General features: G+C 36.3%; 1 pseudogene; it reads left to right on the top strand.

Annotated features, from left to right (window-relative positions):
• The first annotated feature begins 2,096 nt into the window (after positions 1-2,096).
• LOC117929205 lies at positions 2,097-5,192 on the top strand (annotated as a pseudogene).
• The last annotated feature ends 1,137 nt before the right edge of the window (positions 5,193-6,329 follow it).

Genomic DNA, 6,329 nt, shown 5'->3' with positions numbered 1-6,329 from the left:
GTCCTTTCTTCATCGTCAAATGAAACAACCCTTTTCAATAAAAGAATAAGAGAAATTGAGAGTTAAGACCATTTTCTTTCATTATACTCTCTATTCTTTTGCTTCTTTCTCTCTTAGTCAAGCCAAACAGTCTATGGTTTCTCCATTTCTTCTTCACTCCACATCAAAAAGTAGCATCTTGGGTTCTCCCATCTCTCTATCCCCTTGTCAAAACACATAATTTAATGTATTGCTGTCTTGGATTCCTCCTAGTTAAAAGGAAGCTTGAAATATCTCCACTGCTTCTATCTTTCTCTGAGTCAAGGGATAGAGTCTTGCTTTTCTTTGTTTATTTGAGATGCTAGAAGAGGTTTGTATAGAACTAATGTGATGTTAGAGAGGTAGGTAGTATCTGAATTCCCTCTAGTCATGCAAAGGAGCCTTAGAGATTTTTGGAGGCTTGGGTATTACAGTATATTAAGATATTCAAAATGCATTATTGCACATCTTCTTGACTTCCGACAACTGAACTTGTTTTTCACAATCATAAATATGGAGGTATTTAATTATGGCAGGTGATAACCTCTCAGAAATTGATGTGAAAAGGTGGAGATTAAAGGATGTGCACTTGGTTTTTCGAATCAAACAAACCTCATTTAGCATAAACCACAAATTTTGGCAACTCATGATCCACAATTTAGAGCATGGGAGGAAGCAGGCCTGTTCGAAATATAGGAGGAGACAGTTAAAAACATACAAGAATTCCATGGATGAGTTGCTCTTATGAATTATTCAGAATCCATGAGAAAATTCAAAGCTTTTTCTTTTTTCTTTTTTCTTTTTTTTTTTCCTTTACATAGTTAATCATCTTGTTTGATGTTGGCCCTAATCTTATACATAATTGCAAATATATGTGTGTGTGTGTGTGTGGGGGGGGGGGGGGGGGGGGAGAGTAATAAACATCATAACCCTAAATTCTATTGGCCCGATCCCTCCGCTACCACGACAGACTCTCCAAAAATCTCACAAATTTTTCTTCACCACATATGTCGCATCACGAGCTTTTTGGGTAAGACTAAATAGAATTTGAGTTATCAAACTCTAACAAACAACATACCAGTATTCACAAGAAGTGATGTTTTGCTTTTTCACTTTACAATATTCATTTAGTTTGAACTCCAGATTCGGGCAACTCAAAATCTCCGCCTTCATTAGGATTGTAGGAAGCTAGCTTCTTGGAAAGACATGAAAATGGGGCATTTAGAAATATGGAAGAATCCCAAAGGCCAGTTGCTACTTTTGAATCATTCCAATCAATAACAACTCCAAAGATACATACAAATTTGTCCCTGGGAAAGAGATGTTTCCTGGGCATGTAACCATCTCTTTAATAGACTCAGGGTTGTGCACCCTCTTGGTGATTTCTTATATATTGTAGTGAACCTACCACACCCCAAATTCACTCCAAGGGCATTATGATCATTTCATACCTCAAGCTGAAAGGTTCAAAGTGGAAACGATACAAACATTCGTATTGTAACTGGAAATTTACCAATTACCAAATTCCTATTCAGAATAGTAGGACAAAATTCTAAAATCTCTAAGCATCAACTTGTTTACTTAAGTTTCAAATTTTGTGCCTTAAACTTGAATGATGTTGATATAAGACTCGATGGTAGTGAAGTAGTTTTCAAACCGCAAACTTAGAAACAAAATTATCAACCAAACCTTACCCTTAAGACGTATTTTTTTGTTCATATGTGGGTGTTTTTTAAAAAATGCAACAATTATGGGGTTTAAAAAAAATAAATCTGGGTGCAAGTATACTTTCCATCCTTGCATGGTGAAAAGCAGATGATCCAAAAAAACAAAAAAATGTAAAGTCAAAGGAAAATGGACATCTTTGTGGAATGAAAACCGAGAGTAAAAGCAAGGGGATGAGGGAAGCTGACAGTGACCAAGGAGGTCCAAACGCTGACTCATTCTCACACGCCTGCATTTTAATTCGCACACGCATTCGAATAGTACATGTCACTCTCTCTGTATGTTATCTCTATATACACCAAGTGTACGAGTGGATAACATAGATTTGAAGGTTTCGTAAGACGTCAAGGGAGATGAGTAGAGAAGGAAAGGTGGTGTCCGTGACCGGAGCTTCTGGGTTTTTAGCTTCATGGCTGGTGAAGCTCCTGCTCCAACACCATTACACTGTCAAAGCAACCGTTCGAGACCCAAGTCAGTTCTCTATCTCAACCTCCGAGGGCATTTTCACTTATATATGCTTCCATTTAACTCACTGGTTGTGCTTACATTTATATGTATATATGCCACAGATGATCCAAAGAAGACACAGCACTTGCTTTCACTCGATGGAGCTCAGGAAAGGCTTCATTTATTCAAAGCAGACTTATTGGAAGAAGGGTCTTTTGATTCTGTAGTTGATGGATGTGATGGTGTTTTTCATACTGCATCCCCTGTTGCATTGGAAGCCATTAACCCCCAGGTTCAACCTACACCACTTCCATTTCTATACTTACATTGAGCTAACTTTTATTTCTCTTTTCATTTTTTCGTGTTCAGGCATAATTGATTGACCCTGCATTGAAGGGAACCATCAATGTCCTAAGGTCCTGTTCAAAAGTTCCGTCCGTCAAAAGAGTGGTTGTAACATCGTCTTTGGCTTCAGTTTTATTCACTGGAGAACCTCTGACTCCTGAGGTGCTAATTGATGAGAGTTGGCTTTCAGATCCAGTTTTATGCAAGGAATCAAAGGTTTGCATCTGAGCTTATTTCTTATCACATACCATCTTTTTTGCATGTTTTATGAAATATTTTACCGGTTTTTGCACTGGTAGTAGTACTAGAAGTAGTAGTACTGAAACCATTTCTAACCAAATGTCATTATTTGAGTTTTTGATAGCAATGGTATGTGCTTTCAAAGGAGAATGGGACATGGTCACGATAAATCCAGGATGGGTGATTGGTCCTCTCTTACAACCCACTTAATCTAAGTGCAGAGCAAGTTTTGAACCTCATAAACTGCATAACCAATGTGATTAGTTTAATCACTTGAAAATATCCAAGAAAATGAATGACAAAACATCAAAATATCCACAAGCACATTGCAGACTTTATATCGAGATACTGAATTCTTCAAATGCAAGCATTTGAAATTTGTTTGTTGCAGGAGCTCAAACATTTCCCAATATATCATCCTGGTGGGTTAATGTTAGAGATGTTGCCAATGCACACATTCAAGCATATGAGATCCCAGAAGCTAGTGGAAGATACTGCTTAGTAGAGAGGGATTTACACAATTCTGAGATACTGAAGATTTTGCGCAAGCTCTACCCTGGATTACCTCTACCTGAAAGGTAAGTTTCTATTTGTTATTGCTAATGCTCGTTAGTGCCATCATTAGAAGCAAGTGAGATCAACACGATATTACTTCTTATTGTTCCATTGGATACATTGAAGAGTATCTGCCATCTTGTTTTCCCTTAAATATTTATGCCTTGGTATCATGCAAAAAATTCTTAGATGGGATCCACATGTGTTTGATTGGTTGCAGATGCGCAGATGACAAACCTTATGCACCATCCTCCCGGGTATCCCAAGAGAAAGCAAAGAGTTTAGTCATTCACTTCACTCCTCTAGAGGTGAGTCTGAAGGATACAGTTGAAAGCTTGAAGGAGAAGAACTTTGTCAGTTTCTGACTCATGGTATTTACTGCTAGACTTGCAACTACATCATAAACTAATGGTGCTTTCCTGCTAATTTTATTGTTATGAACCTCATTTCACCTATGATTTGCTGGGTTTTGGGGCTTTTATCTATATCACCTATAGGTTTCCCAGTTCAAGTTTCCTATTTGTGTTAGAATAAGGTGAAACTCAATCACACTTAGGAAGAGGGAATTAGTCCAAGTGGATTATGAGGGTCCAAGAATGGAATCAGTTGATGGAGGTGGTAAAATATGTTGAACAAAATTTATATACTGCAGTAAGACACAAAACCGAAAATTGCTTCATATTAATAATTAAAAGACACAGGAAACAAAAGGCTTGTGTCCTTAGCATCAACCCCATTATTCCACTGGACATGTTGCCACAGAAGTCGATATAAGGAAGCATATTCCGATCATCCAAGGACACTGGGTGTGACTTCACCAACAAAGCTCACAGCTGATATAAGCAAACCATGTAAACTTAAACTTGTTACTTCATTAAATGAGTGCTACCAAAAATGGTAATATTTTTAATGATAGGAAAAAAAAAAGAAAAAAAAAACTTATTAGGCGTTTATCATTTCAAAATTTTCAAAGATAATTATTTTAAAAACATTGAGCAATGTTTCTAATTCTTCAAAAATCAAATCCTAAATAAACTCCAAAATTATGATAGCATGTAAATGACCGTAGAATAACATACGATTAGGATATTCTTAATTTGTGTGAAACAATAAAAGAAATATCACCATGCACCTATTTTGACTCAATTGCTTTGGACAACAAATGAAGGTTTTTCTTTCTTTTTTTTTTAATCCATGAGCCTAAGTTTGAACATCAGATTAATGATATGAACAAGGTTTTGAAACATTAAAATTTTACAAATTTGTTGAAGTGTGCCCAAACTACCTCTCATAGGAACAACAGTAGAATGGCATAAAGAAAACTAGGACTGTTTCACAAAATCGAAGGAATATCTTTGTGGGAAGAGAATAAAGAGAACAAAGAGGATGCACATATTCGAAATTTGTGGCTGAGCTATTTAAACCTTTCATGGATACTGGTTGAGCTTCTCTCGGTATTTGTAGGGTGTGCCCCCTCCTCTTTTGGCACTCTTTACTGCATGTTCTTGTTGTCTATAAAAAAAAAATACTGGTTGAGCTTCTTAAGATTGACATAACAGTTTTTCTCCATTCTTAATTTATAATCAAAAGACTGGCTCAGCTATTTCTTTGTTCTTATTGAGTTTTGAGATGAACCCACATGTGTTTGTCACTCATGGCAGGTGTGCAGATGACAAACCTTATGTGCCAGCCTTCCAGGTGTCCCAGGAGAAATCCAAAAAGCTTGGGTATTCACTTCACTGCGCTGGAGGTGCCTAAAGTATACTGTAGAAAGCTTGAAGGAGAACCAACTCATCAGCTTATGAGCCAATTATTGGCTGTCATGATAGAATAAATATGGGCCTACATTATATTAACCATTGTTCAGGATTTAGCTATCCATATATATACGATTTCTATTTGATCAAGAGTATGGGCCACCTATGTGTAGAGCCCAGCGCTGTCACGGGCCTTAGATGATGGGCCTAAGACTCGTGAGGCCCAATAGCCAAAGGGTATGGTCCCTAAGGCAGGAGGGTATAAATCCAAGTGTCAGTGTCTGTTCCTTGAATAATGACAACGTTTTGAAACAAAAAAAACCTGTTCTGTCCCGCTCCCATCATTAGAGAGAATTTAGAGGAAAGGTGGTGCCCTCCACAGTCTTAGAAGATCCATACATCCTCATCAAAAGTGAAAAATGGACTCGGGTATGTTCCAAAATCAAAAGCAAAGGCATGTTTGAATGAATTCGTATATATACATATTTCTTGTATCTGAGTATGGTGATAATGGAGAATATATAAATTTAACAATTGGTATCAGAGCGAGGTTCCGGTTCCATTTTCACCAAAAACAATCTTTAAAAACAAAAAAAACGAAAGATCCAGGGGAAACAATACAGAATCTGGGCCAATAAAAATAACAAAATAAAAAATGGATTCAGGTTGGTACCCTATCCAGAAGCAAAGATCAAAGGAATGTTTTGAATGCTTGATATACATATATCCTGTTTTTGTGTCTTGGGTGATAATGGAAAATAAAGAAATCTAACAATTGCTATTCGTGCTATGGGAAAATTTTATGTTTGTGCTACATGTAAAGTGATCAATGTGAATAATGATAATAAAATATGGGTAATATTTCATCTAAATTGCACGCCCCTACATCATTATTTACTTTGCAATTTGGGGATTCGAACCCTGGCCTAGGTTCAATCTAGGCCCACTCATTTGACTATGATGCTTTTTTAAACCAGTTAGTAAAATAAAATAACCAAGGGGGTGGGTTGGCTTGAACCCATGACCATTGGTTGTTGCCTTAAAATCAAGCCCATGCCTAAACCATTAGACAAAAGCTTTTATATATGTTTTATGCTTCAATTGTTATATATATACATGAGATTATGCATAAATAAATAAATAAATAAATTTGATTGAATTATTTCTTGTTGTATTTATGTTTAATGTTTTAAAATAAATGAATTATATATATTTATTGCCAAAGTAACATATAATATATAA

The sequence above is a fragment of the Vitis riparia genome, chromosome 13 (assembly GCF_004353265.1).
Source record: "Vitis riparia cultivar Riparia Gloire de Montpellier isolate 1030 chromosome 13, EGFV_Vit.rip_1.0, whole genome shotgun sequence".
In the NCBI taxonomy this organism is placed as follows: domain Eukaryota; kingdom Viridiplantae; phylum Streptophyta; class Magnoliopsida; order Vitales; family Vitaceae; genus Vitis; species Vitis riparia.
Note: the sequence above shows the minus strand (reverse complement) of the source record. Positions and strands in the feature narration are given on the sequence as shown.